This window comes from Palaemon carinicauda, chromosome 11, assembly GCF_036898095.1.
Source record: "Palaemon carinicauda isolate YSFRI2023 chromosome 11, ASM3689809v2, whole genome shotgun sequence".
In the NCBI taxonomy this organism is placed as follows: domain Eukaryota; kingdom Metazoa; phylum Arthropoda; class Malacostraca; order Decapoda; family Palaemonidae; genus Palaemon; species Palaemon carinicauda.
The window spans coordinates 52,408,720-52,435,111 of record NC_090735.1 but is presented as its reverse complement, the minus strand read 5'-3'; the positions used below and the strand labels follow the sequence as shown (position 1 = coordinate 52,435,111).

General features: G+C 40.3%; 1 long non-coding RNA gene across 2 annotated transcripts in view; it reads left to right on the top strand.

Moving 5' to 3' along the window:
- LOC137650016 (uncharacterized) overlaps positions 1-26,392 on the top strand; it is a 26,641-nt gene continuing 249 nt past the window's right edge. Inside the window, exons 1-5 of one of the 2 annotated variants that reach the window (XR_011045904.1) lie at positions 1-127; positions 18,490-18,671; positions 18,955-19,139; positions 21,171-21,327; positions 22,073-26,392. The exon at positions 22,073-26,392 is cut by the window's right edge and continues 249 nt beyond it. This is a non-coding gene — a long non-coding RNA (uncharacterized lncRNA). Of the gene's footprint in view, positions 128-18,489; positions 18,672-18,954; positions 19,150-21,170; positions 21,328-22,072 lie in introns of both variants that reach the window. The other variant, XR_011045903.1, reaches the window with a different exon arrangement.

Here is a 26,392-nt window from a genome sequence, read left to right as displayed (position 1 = left end):
TCCTGATTGGCTAAATGAAATTCTTTGCCCCCCTTAGAAAAACCCGGTTCACTGCTCTACTGGATCCTGTAATGGTAACATTGAAGTGAATAGTTCCACTGGCGATTTGATTTCTGGTTTTTTAAAGGTAAGGCTCTAGTGATCGGTTATAGTTCAGAATTTTGTTACGAATTGGGTTTTTTCTTATCATCGCCTAATTTAATTGCGTGTATAGAATAAAACCGATGTTTTCTGATTCAGATTTGGAGTTTTGTCGTATTGGTTTTCGGTCGTTCACTCGTTAAGTATTGGTACCTGTAATATGCTTTAATATACATCTGTAAATGCTTAGGGATGAAGGTTATTTGCATGCAAGTAATGTAATGATGAATCATTCCCCTTATACTTTGATGTTTTCGTATGAGTGAATCATACTGGTACGCTATCAAAATCTTTAGGTTTAATTCAACGGTACTCTGCTTAACGAGCCAAAGAAATTTGAAATTTGAGTGCTAGCCAAGCTCCTCCTAAACGTGGTATCTTGATTCTTTCTTGGACGTATTGTGTTAATCTTTTAGTTCTTCAGTACGGGAAGTAAGATTTTATCCATGGTCCCTTTCATGGCATGGAACCTCGAAAAAGACGGGATTTAATAGCTGTTAGAAATTAGAACTGGCTTCACGCTGTCGTTAGTGCTGTTTTTCCATTATGCATTCGTTTTGATTGTTTATACATTACTATTTCAACGGATGACCTAGTAATCATGTAAGGTACTGTCAAGCCTATAATTACAATATGCCAGAGGACCTCATGATCGTTTTTCAGGTTCAAGGTGGTCTGGAAGTCACACTTTAATTGTCATTGTTTTTTTCAAAATTGAGACGACTTTTAGTATCTTTGATCTCATAAATTGTTAGCTGAGCTGACTGGGCAATTAAATGAAATGCAGTGACCGGTGTCGTAAAGTCTAGTTTTAGAAAAGTATTAATGGGTGAATTTCATAATGCATTAGTTAAGATATCAATTAGCAAGATAGCAGGATTAACTAACTTGGAAATGTGGGTGCTAAGTCACCCAGAATTCCGACTTGTTTCCTTCTTAAGGCCAATTCGGAAGTAAGCAGTTTCACCTGTAACCCTTGTTCATTCGTAAGCTTTTCACCCATAACCCCTGAGCGTTCGTAAGTTTTCACACACTTGTGCGTTCTTAATTTTTCACCTATACCCATCTTCGACCGTGAGTAGTTTTCCCCGTACCCATGTTCGTAAGTTGTCATACCTCCTGTTCGTATCCCCAGTGCATACGCAAGTTTTCACGATAAGCATACTTTAATTTCTAATCAAATACATAAATCATATTCTCTTGGGTTTTATAAGATATCTGACCATGATTATTGTGGCAAACCACCCGTTTGACTTTGTGGATCTCATCATGAGGGACCCCAGTGGAAAACTGAGGCCTTTGGGTGGGGAAATGCCCAAAACGAGTGATTTGCAGCATTAGTAATGGTCAGAAATGCAAACTCCTCACTGCTCCTGTTTTGGCAAGCGGTACATGGATTTGCTGCGTACGCAAGCTCCGTTGGTAATTACTTCGGAGACATATTTTACCTTCATGAGCCAAAGTAGTTATATACTGAATGGGAGTTTTCAACATAATCCAAGAAAAAGATGAAATTGCACTAAATTCCGAAACAGATTGGACTTCCCTCTTGAAGACGTCTCCATGTGATAATCATGGTGAAACTCATGGGTGGAATGTCTGTAGAATAACATCCGGGATTTTGTACATAAATTTTTTGGAAGCTTGTAGGTTGTTAAAAAACAGGTAATGATTACATCATCATAAAAACAGAACAGCTGGCAAAAGCGAATGGGGTTAATGTGATACTTTAATTACTAGCGAAACTGGAATTCGCTATGAGAATTTAATGGACGAGTGCTGGCTAGTTTGGTATTTTCTCTATTTAATAGGGGCTGGGGCATAATTGGTCTCGGTCGATTAAAGGGTGAAGTATGTTTTTCACTGTCCATTGTTTACATCTGAGAGACTGAAGGGAACTTATTGCACATGCGTTTTTTCCAATGGTTTGGGGAGCTTTCTGAGCATTTTTTTACAATGACGAATTTGTCAGGTGGTTTTTTTTTTAAACCAATTAACAGCTTACAAATAGTACTTCGTAAGTTCCCGGATGTTGTTCTACAATAGCCATTTCTTTCCCACCTCCATCTTCAGTTTCAACTCAACCACCATCTCGTAAAGACGTCTCCAAGAGAACTTTAAAGGAAGTACATCAATCTATTTCGAAATTTAGTGTAATTTCGTTTATGTCGGCCATTGATTATGGTGGAAATGCACTCAGTTTGGTATAAAGCTATTGTTACTCCCGTGAAATTAGAAAATAACAGCAAAATAATGCCTCACAGGTCCGATTCTGACTTAACTTTTAGGGAAGGCTGGCACATTTTCTACTGCAAAGCTGCTGTAAAGATTGTCAAAAAAAAAGAAAAAAAAAAAAAGGAAAACGGTGTCAATTATAGGGTAAGGAATTATTTGTGCTTTACTTTTTCATAATGTAAGGATTTATTCGTGATTTGCTTTTAGTTTGTGATCTGGGAAGGGGGTGTCTGACTAGCAGTTGTGAACTGGGAAGGTTTGTGACCTTGGGAGGGGGGTGGTTTTACCCGAACCCGTTTGTCCGTAAGTTGCTTTACCTGAACCCGTTTGTCTGTAAGTTTTCACCCGTACCCGTTTGTCCGTATGTTGTTTCACCCGTACCTGTTTGTCCGTAAGTTGTTTCACCCGCACCCGTGTCCTTAAGTTGTTTCACCCGCACCCGTGTCCTCAAGTTGTTTTACCCGCACCCGTGTCCTCAAGTTGTTTCACCCATACTCGTTTGTCCGTAAGTTGTTTCACCCGTACCCGTTTCCTTAAGTTGTTTCACCCGCACCCGTGTCCTTAAGTTGTTTTACCCGCACCCGTGTCCTCAAGTTGTTTCACCCATACCCGTTTGTCCGTAAGTTGTTTCACCCGTACCCGTGTCCTTAAGTTGTTTCACCCGCACCCGTGTCCTTAAGTTGTTTTACCCGCACCCGTGTCCTCAAGTTGTTTCACCCATACCCCTGTTTGTCCGTAAGTTGTTTCACCCGCACCCGTGTCCTTAAGTTGTTTCACCCGCACCCGTGTCCTTAAGTTGTTTCACCCGCACCCGTGTCCTTAAGTTGTTTTACCCGCACCCATGTCCTCAAGTTGTTTCACCCATACCCCTGTTTGTCCGTAAGTTGTTTCACCCGTACCCGTTTGTCCGTAAGTTGTTTCACCTGTACCCCTGTTTGTCTGTAAGTTGTTTCACCTGTACCCCTGTTTGTCCGTATGTTTCACCCGTACCCTTGTTTGTCCATAGGTTGTTTATCCGTACCCGTGTCTGTAAGTTGTTTCACCCGTACCCGTGTCCGTAAGTTTTCACCCGTACCCATGTTTGTCAGTAAGTTGTTTCACCCGTACCGCTTTGCCCACAAGTCTTTTTACCCTTACCCCTGTTTGTCTGTATGTTTTTTCACCCGTACACTTGTTTGTCCGTAAGTTGTTTCAAGCGTACCAGTTTGTCCAAGTAGTTTCACCTATACCGGTTTGTTAGTAAGTTATTTCGCCCGCACTGGTTTTTCCGTAAGTTGTTTCTCCCTTACCCCTGTTTGTCCAAAAGTTTCCACCTGTACCCCTGCTCGTTCTTTTTCACCTGTACACCTGTTTGTCCATGGGTTGTTTCACCTGTACCCCTGTTTGTCCACAAGTTGTTTCACCTGTACCCCTGTTTATCCACGAGTTGTTTCACCTTTACCCGTTTATCCACGAGCTGTTTCACCTTTACCCGTTTATCCACGAGCTGTTTCACCTTTACCCGTTTGTCCACAAGTTGTTTCAGCTGTACCCTTGTTTGTCCGTAAGTTGTTTCACCTGTACCCCTGTTTGTAAGTTGTTTCACCTGTACACCTGTTTGTCCGAGTTGTTTCACTTGTACTACTGTTTGTCCAAGTTGTTTAACCTGTACCCCTGTTTGTGCGTCAGTAGTTTGACCTGTACCCCTGTTTGTCCAAGTTGTTTCACCCATATCTGTTTGTAGGTTGTTTCACCCATACCTGTTTGTAGGTTTTCACCCATATCTGTTTGGAGGTTGTTTCATCCATGCCCCTGTTTTTCTGTAGGTTGTTTCACCCATACCCCTGTTTGTCTATAGGTTTTCACTCGTACCCGTTTGTCTGTGTGTTGTTTCACCCGTACCCCTGTTTGTCTGTGTTGTTTCACCCGTACCCGTTTGTCTGTGTTGTTTCACCCGTACCCCTGTTTGTCTGTGTGTTTCACCTGTACCCATTTGTATGTTGTTTCACCCTCACTCCTTTATTTGTAGGTTTTCACCCGTACCCCTGTTTGTCAGTGTTGTTGCACCCGTACCCATTTGTATGTTTTCACCCTCACTCCTTTGTTTGTATGTTTTCACTCGTACCCGTTTGTCTGTAGGTTGTTTCACCTGTACCCGTTTCTGTAGGTTTTCACCCTTACCCCTATTTCTCAGTCGGTTGCTTCACCCGTACGCTTGTTTGTCCATAGGTTTTCACCTGTACGCTTCTTTGTTCGTAGGTTTTCACCTGTGTGCTTGTTCGTAGGTTTTCACCTGTGTGCTTGTTCGTAGGTTTTCACTCGTACGCTTGTTTGTTCGTAGGTTTTCACCCTTACACTTTTTTGTCCATAGTTTTTCACCTGTATGCCTGTTTGTCCGAAGGTTGTTTCACCCGGACCCGTTTGCATGTTGTTTCACCCTCACTCATTTGTTTGTAGGTCTTCACCCATACCCGTTTCTGTAGGTCAACCGTACCCCTGTTTGTCTGTAGGTCACCCATACCCCAGTTTGTCTGTAGGTTGTTTCACCCGTACCCGTTTGTAGGTTGTATCACCCGTATGCTTATTTGTCCGTAGGTTTCCGCCTGTACGCTTGTTTGTTCGTTGGTTTTCACCTGTTTGTTTGTTCATAGGTTTTCACCCATACGGTTGTTTGTCCTTAGGTTTTCCCCTGTACGCCTGTTTGTCCGTGGGTTGTTTCACCCGTACTCGTTTGTATGTTTCACCCTTACTCCATTGTTTGTAGGTTTTCACCCCTATACCTGTTTGTCTGTAGGTTGTTTCACCCGTACCCCTGTTTGTCCGTAGATTGTTTCACCCGTACCCCAGTTTGTCCATAGTTTGTTTCACCTAAACCTCTGTTTCTGTAGGTTGTTTCACCGGTACCCTTGTTTCTGCACGTTGTTTCACTCTTACCCCTACTTGTCCATAAATTTTTGCCCATACCCCTGTTCGTCTGTAAGTTGCCTCGCCCATATCTGTGATCGTCCGTAAGTTTTTTTTTTTTTTTCACCCATACCCCTGTTCGTCCATAAGTTTTTTTTTTTTTACCCATACCCGTACGTCCGTAATTTCTTTTGCCTATACCATCAGTTCGTCCATAAGTTTTTACCATTACCTCAGGTTAGTTATTTCACCCATACCCCCTGTTTGTGCGAAAGTTTTCACACACCCTGTTTGTCCAGAAGTTTTCACCCATACCCCCTGTTCGTTTGAAAGTTTTCACCATTGCTCCCCTGTTCATTTTAAAGTTTTCACCCATATTCCCTGTTCGTTCGAGTTTTCACCCATATTCCCTGTTCGTTCGAGTTTTCACCCACGCCCTGTTTTTTCGAAAGTTTTCACCCATGCCCCCATTGTTTGTTAGATAGTTTTCACCCATGCTGACGTTATTATTTTCGAGAGTTTTCACCCATGGCCCCCTGTTCGTTCGAAGGTTTTCACCCATGCCCCTGCTCGTCTGAAAGGTTTCACCCATGCCGCCTGTTAGTGCGAAAGGTTTCACCCATGCCCCTGTTATTCTGAAAGTTTCACCCATGCCCCATTTGTCCGAAATGTTTCACCCATGCCCCCTGTTTGTCCAAAAGGTTTCACCCATACCCCGTTTGTCCGAAAGGTTTCACCCATGCCTTCTGTTTGTCCGAAAGGTTTCACCCATACCCCCTGTTGTCCGAAATTTTCACCCATGGCCTCCTGTTCGTCGGAAAGGTTTCACCCATGGCCTCCTGTTCATCCGAAAGGTTTCACCCATGGCCTCCTGTTCGTCCGAAAGGTTTCACCCATGCCCCTGTTTGTCCGAAAGGTTTCACCCATGCCTCCTGTTTGTCCGAAAGGTTTCATCCATACCCCCTGTTCGTCTGAAAGGTTTCACCCATGCCCCCTGTTAGTCTGAAAGGTTTCACCCACGCCCCTGTTAGTCTGAAAGGTTTCACCCATGACCCCTGTTCGTCCGGAAGGTTTCACCCATGCCTCCTGTTTGTCCAAAAGGTTTCACCCATACCCCTGTTTGTCCGAAAGGCTTCACCCATACCCCCTGTTTGTCCGAAAGGTTTCACCCATACCCCTGTTAGTTCGAAAGGTTTCACCCATGCCCCCTGTTAGTCCAAAAGGTTTCACCAATGCCTCTTCTTTGTCCGAAAGGTTTCACCCATGCCTCCTGTTTGTCCGAAAGGTTTCACCCATGCCTCCTATTTGTCCGAAAGGTTTCATCCATGCCCCCTGTTCGTCCAAAAGGTTTCCCCCATGACCCTTGTTCGTCCGAAAGGTTTCACCCATGGCCCCATGTTCGTCCGAAAGGTTTCACCCATGCCCCCATGTTCGTCCGAAAGGTTTCACCCATGCCCCCTGTTAGTCCGAAAGGTTTCACCCATGCCCCCTGTTAGTCCAAAAGTTTTCACCCATGCCCCTTGTTTGTCTGAAAGGTTTCACCCATGCCTTCTGTTTGTCCGAAAGATTTCACCCATACCCCCTGTTCGTCCGAAAGGTTTCACCCATTGCCCCCTGTTCGTCCTAAAGGTTTCACCCATTGTCCCCTGTTCGTCCGAAAGGTTTCACCCATTGTCCCCTGTTCGTCCGAAAGGTTTCACCCATTGCCCCCTGTTCATCCGAAAGGTTTCACCAATGCCCCCTGTTCGTCCAAAAGGTTTCACCCATTGTCCCCTGTTCGTCCAAAAGGTTTCACCCATGGCCCCCTGTTCGTCCGAAAGGTTTCACTCATGCCCCTTGTTTGTCCGAAAGGTTTCACCCATGCCCCCTGTTAGTCCGAGAGGTTTCACCTATGCAACCTGTTAGTCCAAAAGGTTTCACCCATGCCTCTTCTTTGTCCGAAAGGTTTCACCCATGCCTCCTGTTTGTCCGAAAGGTTTCACCCATGCCTCCTATTTGTCCGAAAGGTTTCATCCATACCCCCTGTTCGTCCGAAAGGTTTCACCCATGCCCTTTGTTCGTCCGAAAGGTTTCACCCATGGCCCCATGTTCGTCCGAAAGGTTTCACCCATGCCCCCATGTTCGTCCGAAAGGTTTCACCCATGCCCCCTGTTAGTCCGAAAGGTTTCACCCATGCCCCGTTAGTCCAAAAGTTTTCACCCATGCCCCTGTTAGTCTGAAAGGTTTCACCCATGCCTTCTGTTTGTCCGAAAGGTTTCACCCATACCACCTGTTCGTCCGAAAGGTTTCACCCATTGCCCCCTGTTCGTCCGAAAGGTTTCACCCATTGTCCCCTGTTCGTCCGAAAGGTTTCACCCATTGCCCCCTGTTCGTCCGAAAGGTTTCACCCATGCCCGTTAGTCCGAAAGGTTTCACCTATGCCCCCTGTTCGTCCAAAAGGTTTCACCCATTGCCCCCTGTTCGTCCGAAAGGTTTCACTCATGCCCCTTGTTTGTCCGAAAGGTTTCACCCATGCCCCTTGTTTGTCCGAAAGGTTTCACCCATGCCTTCTGTTTGTCCGAAAGGTTTCACCCATACCTTCTGTTTGTCCGAAAGGTTTCACCCATGCCCCCTGTTAGTCCGAAAGGTTTCACCCATGCCCCTGTTTGTCCGAAAGGTTTCACCCATGCCTCCTGTTAGTACGAAAGGTTTCACCCATGCTCCTGTTAGTCCGAAAGGTTTCACCTATGCCCCTGTTAGTCCGAAAGGTTTCACCCATGCCCCTGTTAGTCTGAAAGGTTTCACCCATGCCTCCTGTTTTTCCGAAAGGTTTCACCCATGGCCCCTGTTCGTCAGAAAGGTTTCACCCATGGCCCCCCTGTTCGTCAGAAAGGTTTCACCCATGCCCCCGGTTTGTTCGAGAGGTTTCACCCATGCCCCGGTTCGTCCGAAAGTTTTCACCCTTGTCCCCGGTTCGTCCGAAAGTTCTTTTATACATACTTCAAAACTTCAAAGTTGCAGCAAATATTTTTATGTTGAACAGGCTGACATGAGTCTTTTTATAGTTTATATATGACATCTCTGTTTTGACATTGTTACAGTTTTTAGAATGATTTATAAATTTGTTTTCGTCATTTATTTCCTTTCCTCACTGGGCTATTGGAGCCCTTGGGTTTAAAGCATCTTGCTTTTCCAACTAAGGTTGTAGCTTGGCTAGTAACAATAATAATAATAATAATAATAATAATAATAATACCCTGTTCACTAAATATTTCTCAATTCCATACTCGTTTGCTCGTAAGTTCTTTTGTCCATACCCTCTGTTCGTCCGCAAATTCTTTTGTCCGTACACCCAGTTCTTCCCTCGTATTTTCAGCGAAAATTAAAGTTCTCCCAGCTTGTTTTGATCTTAGCCACTTCGGCTACGTTTAGAATGTTTTCTTAGTCCCTGTTACTTTTAGGTATACACTAGTTACTTCCCTTGCTCTTCTTTTCTGAATATGCTTCTCTATCTTAGTGTCACGCCATATGGCCTAAATTTTATAATTCCAGCCCATACCATTGTTCGTGCTAAACCCTTTTGGCCATAAGCTTCATTCTTTCATGTCTGGCTTGTCCAAATTTCTCTAGCAAAGTTCCCAGACGAATGCCATTCCCAACTACGTCGTTGATTTCCACCAAAATACTGTAGTTCCAACCATGCCAGTAATTTAACCACAATGGTTCTAACCACACCATAAATTTAACCCTATAGTACATGCCACCAATTCAACCATAAATCTTTTGCCATTATCTCTTAAAGGCCTTTGGTAATCTCAGCCATAGCTTGTGTGTGGAGGACTTCGGGCAAGATATATTTCACAGTCGGTACTTTACCCCTTTGCAGTTCACTTCGTGTGTGCGTGTAAGAGTTCCTCTTGATTTTGGCTCCTACCGTCTATCTATTATATTTTTTACACTATATATTCAAAATGTTCTTCCTCTTCGGATGATTAGGACTTGAAATTAACCTGAACATTATGGTCACAGCTAACATTGATAATAGATAATTTATCAGACGTAACCAATAAGTGGAATGCAACATCTCTCTCTCTCTCTCTCTCTCTCTCTCTCTCTCTCTCTCTCTCTCTCTCTCTCTCTCTCTCTCTCTGTTCCGGAGATTTTTATTCGCTTTATGATTAACTAGATACTGCATATTCAAAGGTACACAAATAATATAATCTCAATTCAGAAATCCAACTTCACTTTATCTCCAATCTTTGCAATATTGGTGTGCATAGTAATTTGAGCATCTAAGTTTAACAAAAAGCTACAGAACTACAAAAAGTAGTTTACTGTCAAGGGTCTAGTAAAGTAATAATCAGAACGATCATATTTAGAGAGGTTACAGGTCTGTTTTGTCATTTGGTGTTTTTATTTTAAACCCTAAATCTTATGCGTTGAAAACTGATTGATCGTAATAAAACAATGGCCAAATCTTGACTTACTCGGTCATGTCTCGACCAAGACCATACAAACCTTTCGATGGTTAGGATCTATGTTAATAGAGATGTGGGAAAATCTGTATTAAGCTTATATCAGGTAACATTTGTAAAGAATTTGCGTAGACAAAGCGAAAGAAACTAAGTGAATTAAGTGCAAGATGATGCAAATCGGAATATATCGAAATAGTGAAAAATATTGAATGGGGTGATAGTTAACTCGATGGCCTTAATTCCGAAACGTTTCGACTATCGATCGTTTCACCGGCAATATTCCCCCCAAAAATTCCGTATTCATTTAGCCTTGTTTAATCAGTGCGGTTTAAGTGTCACACCAGAGTACGCCCGCCTCCCTCCATACACATACCTGGGAGGCAGAGAGACTGCAGGGATTATATCTATATTTACATTACTTATTTCATGTTTATTGATTTACTAACATATGTAAAATTTTTAATTTGTCACGTGTATGCAATAATTGTTTTTTAATCTTTTACCACTCCTTCCCTTATTATCGAGAGCACTAAAACACGCTTCCCTGTTACATGTAGCCTACAGTTTTTAAAATGAAAACTAATTGCACTGCGACCTGAGGATCTCTCTCTCTCTCTCTCTCTCTCTCTCTCTCTCTCTCTCTCTCTCTCTCTCTCTCTCTCTCTCTCTCTCTCTCTCTTATAACCTTTTACATTATTTGCTTTTATTTAGAAAATTCCCTTTTCGCATTCTTTTTGGTTCACTATAACTTTACTCAGATACATACTCTTTTTAGGTGGGGGATTTGTTTTCTTATGATTCAGCAATCTTTGGTACTTTTTTTAGTCAGTACTTTACGGGGGTTTACATGGTTCGCTATTTCATTGGGGCTGCGTGGTTCATTACTTAATGGGATTTCTGTGGTTCATTACTTAATGGGATTTCTGTGGTTCATTACTGAGGCTTGCGTAATTCATTACTTTACTGGGGTTGGCGTGGTTCATCTCTTTACAGGGCTTGTGTGGTTCTTTATTAACTGGGTTTTGAGTGGTTCACTACTTTACTGGGCTCTGCGTGGTTCACTACTTTACTGGGCCCTGCGTGGTTCACTACTTTACTGGGCTCTGCGTGGTTCACTACTTTACTGAGGTTTGTCTGATTCATTACTGGGTTCTGCGTGGTGCATTACTTTACTGGGGTTTGCGTGGTTCATTACTTTACTGGGATTTGTGGGGTTCATTACTTTACGGAGTCATGCCTCGTTCAATACTTTACAGGGGTTTGCGTGGTTCATTACTTTACTGGGGTTTGCGTGGTTCACTACAATATTGTGATTTGTGTGGTTCATTACTTTACTGGGGTTTGCGTGGTTCACTACAATATTGTGATTTGTGTGGTTCATTACTTTACTGGGGTTTGCGTGGTTCATTTCTGGGATTTGTGTGGTTCATTACTTACTGAGCCTTGCGGGGTTCATTACTTTACTGAGGTTTGTATGGTTCATTAATTACATGGCTTTGAGTCATTCATTACTTTACTGGGCCTTGTGTGGTTCGTTATTTAACTGAGGTTTGAGTGGTTCATTACTTTACATGGGTTTGTGTGATTCATTGCTTTACTGGGGTTTGCGTGATTCATTACTTTACATGGATTTGCGTGGTTCATTACTTTACTGTTGCTTGCGGGATTCATTACTGGTTGACTGGCGTTTGCAAGGTATATTACTTTTCTGGGGTTTGCGTGGTTCATTACTTTTTTGGGGTTTGCGTGGTTCATTACTTTCCTGGGGTTTGCGTGGTTCATTACTTTCCTGGGGTTTGCGTGGTTCATTACTTCAGTGGTTTTGCATGGTTCATTAATTTATTGGGGTTTGCGTGGCTCACTACTGTGACGGGCCAAGAGTAGGTTGTGACTCAAAGGCGAGATGAAAGTAACTGAGTACTTTATTATAGACACATCGAGTATATATACACACTAGGTCCCGGCAAGGTTACAAAATACAACATGGTATTTCTTGTCCAACCGACAACCAGTTCTGTTAACAGTTAACAATGAGAAAAAGGCACAGGTTGATGCAAGTTCCTGTCTGTGCGAGGGGAGAGCAAAGATACAAAGGATATATACAAAAAAAGAGAAATGTAGTTACTATGTACGATCGTGTGACACACAGGCGGTACATGGCTCCCCCCTAAAAAAGACATACTGTGCATGTTAAATAGGGCACCCTGATCTAGAGGGGAGAACTGTAGGCGGGTCATATGGCAGGAGATAAGCAGGTTTTAATTGATCAATGGAGACCCAGTCTTCTTTGCCACGAATGTTCGGTAGGAATGCTTTCGAATTGCGTCGGATCACAAGGAAAGGGCCCATGTAAAGGGGCGTTAGCAGTGGCTTGCTAGTGTCGTTGCGTAGGAAAAAGTGTTGCAGAGTGCAAGTCTGTCAGTATGTGATGCTTCGATATGGGCTTGCAAGTCTGGCGGCATGGAGTAAATTTTCCTAAGACGTGACATATGCACTGGAGATCATCGGAGGAGGTTGCAGAAGGAAAAAATTTGACAGGGACGACCAATACACCATTTCAGCTGCCGAGACGTGCAGGGCATCTTTAGAAGTGGTCCTTAGTCCCAGGGGGACCCAGGGAAGCTAAATAAACCAGTTGGAGTCCTTGCAGCGGGACATCAAAGCTGCTTTGAGGGTGCGATGAAAACGTTCAACCATTCCATTGGCAGCGGTATTATAGGCAGTTATCTGATGTAGGGTGATGCCCAGGAGATTTGCTAATGATATCCACATTTGAGAGGTGTAAGTGGTACCCCTGTAAGAAGTAATATGGTCAGGGATACCAAATCTTGCTATCCATCCTGAGAATAAGGCAGGTGTACATGAGGTTGACGTTGCAGTTTCCATGCGAATGGCTTCAGGCCAACGAGTGGAGCGGTCGATGACGGTCAACACGTAACGATGTCCTTGTGATGTGGGTAAGGGGCCTACAACGTCAATATGAATGTGGGCGAAACGACGCTAAGGTTGAGGAAAGGTGCCCACTCCTGAATCCATGTGTCGATGTACTTTGGAAGTTTAGCAAGAAGTACAGGTGCGGACTCAATCCTTAGCATCCTTAGTAATGCCGTGCCGAATGAACTTCGTCTTCAGCAGCTGTGCAGTAGAACGGCGCAAGGGATATGAAAGGCCGTGAATGAAAGAAAACGCCTGTCGGCGCATGGGAGCAGGAATCCACGGTCGCTGTCTACCAGTACTGACGTCACAGAGGGTGGTGGTGTTGGAGTCATCGAGGGGGAAGGCTTCCCAACGGAGGGATGTGAGAGATGTCCTACATGCTTTATACTCTGGATCCTGTCGTTGGGCTTCAGCCAAGGTGTTGTAATCCAATCCCAGTTGAACGGCAGCCAACGTGTTTCTTGACAAGGCATCATCAACGGGATTCATTTTCCCAGGGACGTGTTGAAGGGTCAAATTGTATTCAGCCACGGCGGAGAGATGTCGGCGTTGACGGGCGGACCAGGCGTCAGAATGGCAAGTGAAGGCGTGCACCAGAGGCATGTGGTCTGTGCGAATAACAAAGGGCGTACCATCTAAGAAATGGCGAAAGTGATGGACAGCCAAGTGCACCGCCAGCAATTCGCAATCGAAGGTAGAATACCCCGATTCTACCTTGGACAATTTTCTGCTGAAGGAGGCCAATGGGTGGGGCAAGCCGTTGACCACCTCTTAACCGTAGGTGGGTATTGCAGATCCGTTGGCAGCTACCAGGCAGATGTCGGCAGACTTAGACAGACTACGTCGTGTCCTGAAGAGTTCCCTTGGCAAAAGAGAATGACAAGCGCCCGTGTCTACCAAAAACCGCACGCCCGTTCTTGCATCATGTAAAAAGAAAACATTAGAGACACGAGGCCACCACCACAAGCGAGGGCCTACTTACAAGTTTTTTGGCCACTGATAATCCTTGGCAGCCCTGAATCTGGAGTGGTGGTAGCAAAACTGCGGCCGATGGGCGGCAGTAAGTGGCTGTAGAAGTCGTTGGTTGGGGTGCGAGCGAGTGGTGGGTGATGGGTGGCTTTGTCGCCGCTACGGCACGTCACAATGTAGGCATGTGTGTCCTACAGCATTCATGTCAGCTTCGGTTGACGTTGAATAGGTGTTCTCTTCGTCAGGAGTGGAGGCGTTGATGGAGGTCTTGAAGGTCGTGAAGTGGCTGTCCATAAGGGCATCGGCTTTGATCACCAAGTCTTTTATGGGTAAACTATCATTATCGGGTATGGCAGCGCGTATAGGTTCGAGTAAACAGCATACCCAAAGGGCACGAAGTAGACTCGCCTCACGAGGAGAGCCGTCTGCGGCGGGTTGCAGGCGAGTGATACTGGTCATTTTCCTGAGGGCGAGCGAAGCCCTTTGGTCCCCAAACGGTTGTTGAGAGAGCTGGAAAAGCTTTGCTATACGGGCGGCTGGCAATGGCGAGTACTGCTGTAGAAGGTATGTTTTGAGGGCGGCATAAGCTACTGGGATATCTCCTTGTTCACAAAGCCAGTCTGAGATTTCCGAGAAGGTGTTCTCTGGTATCGCTACGAGAACATAATCTGCTTTGGTGGTTGAGCGAGCCACGCCCTTGATGCGGAACTGGACTTCTGCGCGCTGGAATCAAGCAAACGCCCCTCTGCTGGCGAATGACAAAAGTTTCAATGGGGCGGCGCCAACTTCCGTGGAGTCCGCCATAGTAACAGTGAAGGGGGAGAAGGTGGGAGGAGCGAGTCTACTTCCGGGGTCACCAATGTGACGGGCCAAGAGTAGGTTGTGACTCAAAGGCGAGATGAAAGCAACCGAGTACTTTACATATACACACTAGGTCCCGGCAAGGAGGTCACAAAATACAACATGCTATTTCTTGTCCAACCGGCAACCGGTTCTGTTAACAGTTGACAATGAGAAATAGGCAGACAGGTTGATGCAAGTTGCTGTTAGTGCGAGGCGAGAGCGAAGATACAAAGGATAATATATACAAAACAAAAAGAGATGTTACTATGTACGATCGTGTAACACACGGGTGGTACACTACTTTACTGGGGTTTGCGTGGCTCACTACTTAACTGGGGTTTGGGTGGCTCGCTACTTACTGTTTCTGTGGTTCATAACTTTACATGGGTTTGCGTGGTTCATTACTTTACTGGGATTGCATGGTTTATTACTTTACTGGGATTTGTGTGGTTCATTACTTAACTGCGGCTTGCGTGTTTCATACTTTACTGGGGCTTGTGTGGTTCATTACATTACTGTTCTTGTGTAGTTCATTACTTTATTGGGGTTTGTGGTTCAATACTATACTGGGTTTGAGTGGTTCACTACTGTACTGGGGTTTGCGAAGTTCATTACTGGGCTTATGTGGTTCATTACTTTACTGGGGCTTGGGAGGTTCATAACAGAGGCTTGCATGGTTCATTACTTTACACTGAGCCTTGCATGGTTCATCACTTTACTGGGGCTTGTGTGGTTCATTGCTTTAAGGCTTGAGTGGTTCATTACTTTACTTGGGCTTGCGGGGTTCATAAATGAGGCTTGCGTGGTTCATTACTTTACACTGAGGCTTGTGTGGTTCATTACTTCACTGGGGCTTGTGTGGCTCATTACTTCACTAAAGTTTACATGGTTTGTAACTTTACTGGGGCTTGCAGGGCTCATTACTTTACTGAGGCTTGCGTGGTTCATTACTTGGGTTTGCGTGGTTCACTATTTCACTAGGGTTTGCGTGGCTCATTATTCTACACTGAGGCTTGCGTGGTTCATTACTTTACTGGGCTTTGCGTCGTTCATTACTTTACTGGGCCTTGTGTGGTTCATTACTTTACTGGGCCTTGTGTGGTTCGTTACTTTTCACCGAGGCTTGTGTGGTTCATTACTTTACTGAGGCTTTCATGGTTCATTACTTTACTGAGGCTTTCATGGTTCATTACTTTACTGGAGCTTGCGTGGTTCATAACTGAGGCTTGCATGGTTCATAACTGAGGCTTGCATGGTTCATTACTTTACTAAGGCTTATGTGGCTCATTACTTTACTGAGGGCTTGCGTGGTTCATAACTGAGGCTTGCGTGATTCGTTACTTTAGTGGAGGCTTGCGTGGTTCATAACTGAGGCTTGCGTGATTCATTACTTGGGTTTGCGTGGTTCGCTACATTACTGGGGTTTGAGGGGTTAATTACTTAACTGGGGTTTGTGTGGTTCGTTGATTTACTGGGGCTTGCTTGGTTCATTGCTTTACTGGAGTTTGCAGGATTCAATACTTTACTAGGCTTGCGTGGTTCAATACTTTACTGGGCTTGCGTGGTTGTTGCATGGTTCACTGCTTTACTGGGGTTTGCATGGTACACTACTTTACTGGGATTTGCATGGTTCATTACTCTACTGAGGTTTGCATGGTTCACTACTTTACTGGGGTTTGCGTAGTTCATTACTTTACTGAGGTTTGCGCGACACTACTTAATGAACTAGCGTGGTTCAGTACTTTATGGGATTTGTGTGGTTCATTACTTAACTGGGGTTTGCGTGGTTCATTACTTAACTGGGGTTTGCGTGGTTCATTACTTTACACTGAGGCTTGCGTGGTTCATTACTTCTTTTTGCATGATTCACTACTTTAACGGGGTTTGCGTGGTTCGTTAACTTTACTGAGGTTTGCGTGGGCCATTACTCTACTAATGCTTGTGTGGCTCATTACTTTACTGGAGCTTGCATGGTTCAATACTTTACTGGGCTTGCATGATTCAATATTTTACTGGGCTTGTGTGTTTCACTGCTTTACTTGGATTTGCGTGGTTCACTACTTAATGGGATTTGCGTGGTTCACAGCTTAATGAGATTTGCGTGGTTCACCGCTTAATGGGATTTGCGTGGTTCACCGATTTACTGGGGTTTGTGTGGTTCACTACTTTTCTGGGCTTGCGTAGTTCCTACTTTGCTGAGATTTGTGTGGTTTATTATTTTACTGGGGTTTGCGTGGTTCATTACTTTACTGGGTTTTGTGTGGTTCATTACTTTACTGTCATTACTGGCGTTTGTGTAGTTCATTACTTTACTGGGGTTTGTGTGGTTCAATATTTTTCTGGGGGCTTGCATGGCCCATCATTTTATTGAGCTTGCATGGTTCTTAATTTACTGGGATTTGCGTGGTTCACTACTTTACTGGGGTTTGCATGGTTCATTACTTTACTTTCAACTTGAAGCGCTGATTTTCTGGTCCTATACAGCAGGGAGAACCCTACTCTCTACAGAACCTTCAGTCATTTTCTTATGCATTCCAAGGCATTCGTCGCCTCACGTCACATATTGTTTTTCTAATCCACACGATCGAAGCACTTGGAGGACAAGAAAGTCATCAGTTTCATCTTGAAAGCCTTAATGTCTTCGGTCTTTCGGATGTCTAGTGGGAGCTTATTGTATATTCTCGGGGCCGCATATAAAGGCTCTGGAGCCCACAGTAAGCATATATTTAGGTTTCAATAATTTCAAACCCTCTATTCTCTAGTCAACACGATTTGTTGACTGCACAATATGTAGCAATGCTTAGATATTTTGGACGTCCGATTCGGATAACTTTATGGCTTATTGTATATTTTTTAAGCTTAATTCTCATGTTATTAGGCAGCCAGTGTAAAGCAATTAGTGTAAGAGTGATCCTTTCTCGGGGTGGGACACCCTTTATCAGTCTTGCTTCTCTTGTTTATTATGTTGTGTAGTTTTAAGTGACACTTTTGGTAAATTGCAGTCGAGTAACAGTGGTCAATCCAGTTTATCTCAAGTTTCTTTACAGAATGTTCATCTAGGTGGTTTATAAACGCAAGCGTTTCTAAGATGATAGTCAGCGGTTTTACAACATTATTTAAATTATTTGGTCATTGATAGAACCTTAATCACGAACTTTACTAGATATCGGGACAGAGTTATTTGTTTATTGAATATCGCCCAAGTTTATTAGGCTGTTTATTTTCCGACCACCATAAAATCGGTTTTATTTTCATTTAATTTTAGTTGTTTAATTGCCATCTATTCGCTAACACTGGAGGTTAGCGTGGTTCGCCGCCTTATTGGGGGTTAGCGTGGTTCACCACTTTACTGGGTGTTATATAGGTCCTTTTGTTTTATACTTTGGTTCCTTATTTCATTTTCATTATTGCTACTTTCATCTAGGTCCTTTGTTATATAGGACCTCCCTTTAAAAGTATTATCTACGTAATTATTCTGTTGGTGTTTGTATCTAGAACATTCGTTTTTCTATCTGACTGGTTGTTTAGTTATCTTGTCTAATCAGATCAATTACCATATTTGCATACTTAATCTAGGTAATTTACTCCTATTTTCCATGACTACTTCGATGTCTTATCTGCTATAACAAGCTTAGTTTCCCTTGTCTAATTGTAGACCCAAGCTGTCAACTTTCCTCTCCATATTATATTTTGCATCATCTTGACCGTGTTCAACATATTCATTAATCTATGGGTGCACCCAGTAAACGGTACTGGCCCCAAAGCTGACTTTCTGTTGTCCCTCTCATTCGAAGGTCCTTAAACTACCGAATGCTTATCAAATACGTAAAACTATAACCAGACTACTTGAATCTTCAGATTTCATGAAAACCTAAGGTACTTAAAGACCGTACAAATAAGTTTTCTCTTAACATAAATGTCACGAACATATACAGTAGTATTCCCTTATCGAAAACTATTATTTTTGTACATTGTGCCTGTACATACACTTGAAAATCATGTTGATAATACCCATTTTCTCTTGCAGGGTAAAGGATAAAATTGGCCAAGGAACTGGAACTGTTAATTGACCCACCAACCACACTTAACCAAGAAACTTTGTGCCGATATGCCGAGACTGTAAGAATGGATACCTGTGATCCTTTATATAACACTATCCCTTGAGCGCTATTGTTAACTAAGAAGCTTTAACCAAAGGAAATCTTTCAGGTGAGTTGCGAATGCTCGTAATCATGGATATTTCTGCTTGCGTTTCTTTCATATTTTTACTGTAACATTAATGAAATATAAATGTTGGAAATTTCCCAAAGATGTATGAATTTAACGCGCATTGAACATTCCCCAAAGGCTGCAATTTTATATAATTTAATATTTAGATTTATAATAGTTTCATCAAATAAGTTAATCTACTAGGATACTCTGCTAAAAATATAGTAATCTTGAGATTTGCAAAGAATCTTAATTTTTTTCGTCAATGTTTCTCTATCCACAGGGTCAATTTATACACAAGAACCAGAAACTTGAGCCCTTCAAATATTACGGTTCCTCAAACACTGATGACCCTCAAAAAGCCGATTGTAAATGACGCACGTGTAGACGTCCGTTCTGGATTCATATGTCCTGTTTGTTCCACATCAAAATTCAGGATGGTTTTTCATCTATGAAACTTCCAGTCGAGTATTGAGCAGTAATTAATGGAACTTTTTTTCTTTAAATACTGTTATAGGAAGCTTAAGTTGTATCGAGTAAATCTTGACACTTTTATGAAAAGTTTTAAAGCTTTTGTATTCATGGTTCATTTGAGGTAAAAGATTTCCATTTTTTAAAGGTTATTATAAAATCTATTCATTATATCAGTTTTGCTGAATTAGACAATCTACTCGTCACTAAAGAATGTCGCGTAAAGAGTTTTGACTGAACTGAACCTAGTTGCTGTATGGAACACTACTATTTAGTTTTTTCATTTGTAAATCTTTGGTATATCTTAACTATGTCCCATGTATGGTTGTCAGTGTCGGGGTAACTAGGCAATAATGCAATATTTGTTATTTTGACTCTCAATATTAATTTTTTTTTTTTTACTTTTCTGCTCGCCAAATGATAAGTATGCCCAGATTACTGACATTTATTTGAAATGTTCCTCCAAAATTTTCTATAACGAGATAATTTATCTCCACAAGAACAGTTTTATAAATGATTCGTGAATCTGGAGTTTCTACTATTGGTCTTATCTCCTAGGATTTTGAAGAAACTAATTTGTTTAGTTCATATTTTTTTTTTCATCCAAAGTGTAACGTTAATTTACATTGGAACTAATCCGTGATTCCATGCTTATCTGGAGCTAAGGCTTCTATGGCATATTGAAATTAGTAATTTTTTCTATTTTGTTTTCCTGAATTAAATTTTTCAAATTCATACTAACAAAATAGAATACCAATGTGTATGGTAACTTTTCGAAATGGGTTATGTCATTTAAAGAAAATTGATGTAGCTTTGGCTTTTACTGTTAAGGAACAAACATTTTGACAAACATATGTTAGTTATAGTGGGTTTGAAACATTACCTAAAACATGAAATTTTATTAGTTTTGTCCTTAATTTATCTGAAATTTACAGAATTATTTTAAGCATTTTGATTTATTAATATCTGAAAGCTAAATCTTTAGAGCATATTTGATAAGGACAATTACTAAAATTGTCCTTTTAGCTATGGGGCCTTAAATATGTTCACTACAAAAAGATTTTAGGGTATGACTCTGTGTAACTAATGTAAAAGGGAGATTCTTCCCATTGTGGTTATGCAATCAATTTAAGGCTATTTAAATTATGCTAATTTATCCTCCTAGTTGATAAAGGACTTACAATTCAATACCATTACAATCGGAATAAATAATCATTATAATTAGAACTAAAGGTCTCCTTAAAATTACACTGATTCCGTACCAATGTGTAGGTTTTCCCCTGCTTTTTGAGACCATAGATTTAATTTAGAATTCATATTTATTAGCTACGTAGTTACTGCTTGTAAGAAAGTGACTCTGTAAAACTCTGTTTTAAATGTGATGATTTTGATAGTGATCTTGAAATATTGTCTTTTACAAGACACTAACAAACTACTTAAACATTTCCTTCTGATAGTGCAGGGTATTTTTTGGTTAATGCGTACGAAACAATACTTGGGTTTTTTTACTTTTCTTTACTTGGCAAAGCGCCAATGTAGTTTTCTTTTTCATGGAAGTTTTAAAAAGTTCACACCAACTTTAGAATGAAATTTATGAAGGGAACTGAGATAAAGCTTTTTAAAAAGTTCACATCCGCTATGGATTAAGATTTATGAAGGGACCCCAGATTAATCTTTTTAAAAAGTTCATACCAACTATGGATTAAAATTTATGAAGGGAACTGAGATTTATCTTAGGAATTCTTATTAAAGGCGTAACTGGAAGTATTTTTTAGGAAAGACATTTACAATAGCCATATTTTTTCACCTTTGCGTATATAAACTTGACCATAGATATTTGATTTTTACCTTAATTTCATAGAGATGCGGAAATTCCTGAGTTTCTAGTCGGGCAACTGGGTACTTTATTATAGCAGGGCAGCTTGGTTCTTCATTGATAGAAATAAGAATTTACTATAACCATTAATTATATATAGATATGTCTTGTTACGAAAGCGGAACCTTGTTGACTGGAATCATTTCTTTCAGGAACGTGAATTGGAATGGCATTGAAGACGCTTTACTTGTCTTAATCAGGGCATAATAGATTCCTTAGTCCTGATGAAGATTTTGTTGCCCACACTATGCTATTAAAGGACCTGCTTCTGCTGAAGAGGCAAAATAGACAAGACTAATTTGATTACAGGTGAGGCATTAAGAAAGTTGGATGATTACAAAGGTGATGGTTTTATTTTATATCCAGAAACTATAAGAAACTCTTAATGTCAGACCGTTAAGCTTGTTTTAAAACGGCCCTTTACAATAGTGGATGACCAAATCTATCAGGAATAATATCTCTATTTAATGAAATGATCTTGTGTATACTGAAATGAAAGTGCCATTATTGAGGTTCAAGAATATAGCAATATATTTGAGACTGACTCGTGTCATTTATTTTTTGTTACAAAATTACTTGTATTATTAAAGCAAATAGCCAACTTTAGACGAACAACTAAGAGTAATATTCTGCATGAAAATAACTTTACGGTAGTCGTAACATTTTCGTTGAAAATAATACGTAAAACTAAAAATGAAGTACAGTATTTTGTATTTTTGGAAATTACCGTAATTCCACATTAACCAAATAGAGTTGAGCTCAACGCATCCCTTCACGTTCTCTGCCATTTGGTTACTAAAGTAATGGTAAATCTAATGAAACTAAACGTTGGGAAATGGTCACCTTTAAACTGAAGGCTGACAAATTGTTAGAGAAAATCATCAAAAGGATATGCTATTTATAGATTAAAAGGTTACCTTAGATTTAAGACTAACTGTAATTCCACTTCAAGTTGTACATTTCACAATTGTTGTCGTTGATGTTTTTGAGGACAACTCAATTTTAAGTCTGAAATGTAGACAATCATCATACAAAATTGGCTTTTTTGTTTCAGAAAGGGATTGAAAGTCCCGTAGGACTTGCTACTTGGTCAACCAGAGCACCTTTATCTTCAACAGACGCAACGCAGAAGAAAACGTCATATAAAACACTAATCATTTTAGAATTGTGGCAGTGTTTTTTGCAGTTTTACTGATTTGTACAATGAAGCACTAGTAATTTTAACGTATATAATGTATGATTTATCTAATTAGATCTTGCAAATTAATGTTAAAATCTGGAACTTTTCGCTGGTACCATGATCTTGAAGTGTCTTTAAGTTGCATAGTAGTTTTGTTTTCAGTTGATTAAACCTCACAATTAAAAAACATTTAGTCATTCAGATATTGAAGTATTTCGGTAAAACTCAACATGCTTTGCAATCTTGGTGAAAGTAATTTGTTTAAAAATTTTATAATCATGTAGTATATTCCTTTCAACTATCACAACTTTTAGTGCTTCATTATTTTCTTATCACCACTGCCGTATGAAATTTTGAAGTAATTTGCTTATGATTTTGTAAGCAATATGCTTTTCCATTGCAATTAAGAAAAATGTTTCACATAGTTTGACAATTATAACCCCTAAAAAGAATAAGTTCAACTTCAAATGACGCTTGTGGAAATAATTCTCTAATTTATCGTGATTCTTTCGAATATTAGATTCGCATAGTAGCTTCGTATATTAACGACTTATTGGGCGCTCTCATCTAAAGTTAGTTTTCCCACCATTGTTTTCTTGGAAATATTTATTTCAATTTAACTTAGACACTTGAAATTTTTTAATTCAAAATTATTCTGCAGTAATGTTTTTTAGACAAGCTGTTTTTTCTTTGGATATCGGTTTAACCAAAATTAAGTTATTAACGTCAATTTTGATAACCTTTAAAATTGTGCAGATAACATATCCAAATATGACCTAAAATAAGAAAATTCTGCATTCCATATAAAGATTTATTAATCCTTTGGTCGTGATCAATTAATCATCAAAGTATAAAGCTTGCAGATATTAGTGTGAAACGTGATTTACTGATCTAATTCTTTTTCGTTTATGGTGGGATTTTGGTTGTTAATATTTTTCTCGCGGAAATTTTAATTTTAATACGGTTAAACGTTAAAGTTTGGGGAATTTGTGATTTGTGAGAGATTGAGGAAAAGCATATTGTTTAACCCAGTAAATAAGTCTATATAATAAGAATTTTATCTGGAACATGTTTAGTGTATTTAATGTTCGGATTTTTTTTTTTTACATATGAACTATCAAAAAAAAAAAATTTGTACGAGTTTCCCCAATCATCATTTTAGCAATGCCAAGCTTAGAAAATTGGAAAATTTTCAATGTATCTTGATTTTAAGTGAGCTTAGATTTGTATATAATTAAATCAAAGTAATTATAGACCATATTCATGAGATTCGGTCAGCTCTACTCCTCGCTAGTTTAATCAATCTTATTAGGAAGTCACGATTCTCTATAATTGAAACCACAATGATGAAATTTTTTGACGTTAAAATGACTGGTTGATGGCTGTTGCTGATGTAAACTTGAATGATGTTTTAAGTTCTAGATTGGAAATTTTCGTTTTAAAGAATTTATAATACCGGTCAGAATGTAGAGGGGGCTATAGTTTACGATATTGTTGGTTATATTTATAATCTGTTTGATTCAAAACGTTCAATCTTACCATAGTTCTCCAATTTTTCTTGATATTTTAGATCTTGAAAGCATTGCTATTTAGACTCATTCAATATGCTTAAAAAGACTAAACGAGGCTTGGAAATTTAGTCCTCAAATATTTTCCTTAATGACAGTAACGTAAAAAATTTAAATTCAAAATCTCATTATCAATAGGCGGATACATTATTGAAGTAAAACTAAATTAGTGTTCTTAACAGAGATGGAATTTGTTGTAGTTTAACTGTTATTACTCAAAATTTACTTTCAAATCTTGAATAATCTAAATGCTTTTCCCTTTGGTACACTTCGTCCTTTTCAATTAACCATTTCAGTTACAGTATCATCAAATTTCCAGTTTAAAGAACATTGAGTATTGAAATGACTCAAGTTTCATAGACGAAATGTTCGCAGTCTGTATTTGAAAGATAATTTTTATTTTGCAATTTCTTCGTCTTTGTCATTTGACCATAGTAGGTCATAATAGAATTTCAACATCGAATAACATTTTCGTATAATTTAGTCATTGGATTAGATTAATTTCATAAGGATAATTATTATAACAGGTAGTTTTTTTGTACTAAATCCATATTGTGTAAGGCAAGAAATTACTCCCTTACAATTAACTTGATAAACATGTTCCAGATATTATTCAACCTATTAGAAGTACTCAAATTGTTTGAAAAATTTATATTATCTTGCCAATTATGTATTATCTTGTCTTCTGAGAACTCTTGTACTTGATATCCTGTACTTGATATCCTGTACTTGACTGTATTTGATCATTACACTGTTCTCATTTGGTCCTTAACTAAAGTCCTTGGTTGAATTGGATGCTCCCGTTAACGGTTATTTTACTGTAGATGGATTTCCCTTGCTCTTGCAGCTCCAGTAACGTTAATTTACGTAACCAATTAAATTGTTCCCGTGATTGCAAGGTAATTCTGGGTTGGTTTCATTCATAATCGTGGGATAGAAATTTTTAAACTGTTCAAGAATTAAAAATTTTCTATCTTTTAGTAGTCTTGCTTTCGCGCTCTTTCCCCTTTTCCGTCGCTCTTTCCCCTTTTCCGTCGCTCTTTCCCTAGCTCTATCCCTCTTTCCTTCTTTCCCTAGATCTATCCCTCTTCCCTTCTTTCCCTAGCTCTATCTCTTTCCCTCTTTATCCTTGCTTGCTCTTTCCCTCTTTATCCTTGCTTGCTCTTTCCCTCTTTATCCTTGCTCGCTCTTTCCCTCGCTTTATGCCTCTTTTCTTCTTTCCCTAGCTCTCTTCCTCTTTCCCTCTCTATCCTTGCTTGTTCTTTCCCTCTCTATCCTTGCTTGTTCTTTCCCTCTCTATCCTTGCTTGTTCTTTCCCTCTATCCTTGCTTGTTCTTTCCCTCTATCCTTGCTTGTTCTTTCCCTCTCTATCCTTGCTTGCTCTTTCCCTCTCTATCCTTGCTTGCTCTTTCCCTCTCTATCCTTGCTTGCTCTTTCCCTCTCTATCCTCGCTCGCTCTTTCCCTCTTTATCCTCGCTCGCTCTTTCCCTCTTTCCCTCTTTATCCTCGCTCGCTCTTTCCCTCTTTATCCTCTCTCGCTCTTTCCCTCTTTATCCTCGCTCGCTCTTTCCCTCTTTATCCTCGCTCGCTCTTTCCCTCTTTATCCTCGCTCGCTCTTTCCCTCTTTATCTACGAGTTCGTTCTCTCTCTCTCTCTCTCTCTCTCTCTCTCTCTCTCTCTCTCTCTCTCTCTCTCTCTCTCTCTCACACAGTTTTCTATAATTTCCCGTGAACATAAGCAAATGCATTTCCTTTTTGGGTGTCACTTAGCCTTAAAGACATTCGTTAGCTTATTTCCTTCAGTTTTATATTTGAGTAATATACCATAAAAGTGTGTTCAGTGTTAGTAGCAATACCTCGTGTTTTAACTAGGTACAAAGGTAGATTTCTCTCTCTCTCTCTCTCTCTCTCTCTCTCTCTCTCTCTCTCTCTCTCTCTCTCTCTCTCTCTCTCTCTCTCTCTCTCTCTCTCTCCTCAAAATTGATATGGGTATATATATGACCAAATAAGAATTAGTGACCTCGCCCCCATAATTCTTTTTTTTAGATTATAGAATAATCACCTATCTTATTTTAATAAAGTACAGAAGTTCTCATTTATATTGTATAATTATGTATTCTCACTGTACTTGGAAAGAATAAAACAAACCTCCCGGAGCCAGTGTGGCAATGGTCCGAGGAAGGCAAAGAGTCGTTCTCAGCAGAAGGAAATCTGGCAGACGCTGTCACCCATCAGAACAGAGGGTTCATATTATGAAGTTTGTGAGAGAAGTTGTCTGGTCATCTGCTAATTCAGTGGTGGACAGCTCCTTAATACTCAATGTGCTTTGCTCGACTATTTATATTGCCACTGCTGGAGAATTTGTAACTTCTTCTATTAATGTAATTCTGACATGGAATTAATTTATATTACTTATATGCAAGGTTAACTAAATGGTTTTATGATGATAATTTAATATATTCATGCAATGGCTGAATACCGAGAGGCATTTTTTAAAAATTTAGAATGGTTTGTCTTGGTGAGGTTACATGGCACGTAATAGTTTAGATTATATTGCAGCTGACTTAAACATCATCTCAGTTTTAAAGATTCAGAAATATAACGGTACATTAAGAAAAAAAAAATGT